This window comes from Penaeus monodon, chromosome 25 (genome assembly GCF_015228065.2).
Source record: "Penaeus monodon isolate SGIC_2016 chromosome 25, NSTDA_Pmon_1, whole genome shotgun sequence".
NCBI lineage: Eukaryota > Metazoa > Arthropoda > Malacostraca > Decapoda > Penaeidae > Penaeus > Penaeus monodon.
Window position 1 is genome coordinate 3928279 of NC_051410.1, and position 725 is coordinate 3929003.

A 725-nucleotide genomic window follows, 5' to 3' on the forward strand; every position below is an offset into this window, starting at 1 on the left:
CTCGATTTAGTCCCTCTCATCTCCTCTCTCTTTCTATCTATCCCTCCCTACCTGTTTTTTTTTCATACCGAAAAGAGAGGTGGAGGAAAGGGCCGATAGAGAAGCCACCGCCACCAACCAAAACCGCAGCCGCATAAGAAGCAACACAACACAAAAAAGCCCCGCAGACGCAGCAGAAAAAGTAAGCAGTGCAGAATAATACGAAGAAGACGATTGATACGCAGAAGACCAAAACGCCGTAAAAAAAACACATGCATCAGATAAGCAGACGTACAAATGAGAGGAAGACGAAGACGAAGAAGACCAAGACGCAGACAAAAAAAACAAATAAGAATACTAAGAACCATTAGCTTACTCCGAATCATCATGAAGAAGCAAAAAGAAAAGGTCTGGGGTGGAAGACATGGAAGAAGAAGAAAAAATAGGATATAATAAAGAATACGAAGAAGAAGAAAGAAGAAGGAAAAGTCGGAGGAAAATAGAAGAAGAAGAAAAGAATAAAAAGGAGATGAAGAAAAGAAGAATAAAGAAAATCAGATAATACGAAGACAAAACAAGTAGAATAATACACAATTCATCTTAATCTCATACTAGAAACGAATAAGTCAGAATATAATAAGACAGGATACTCAAAAACAACTACTCACAGAATACAAATGCTATTACGACAATAACATACGAATTAATCCTCCTACAACGGCTCGACGAATACCTAATAATACCAA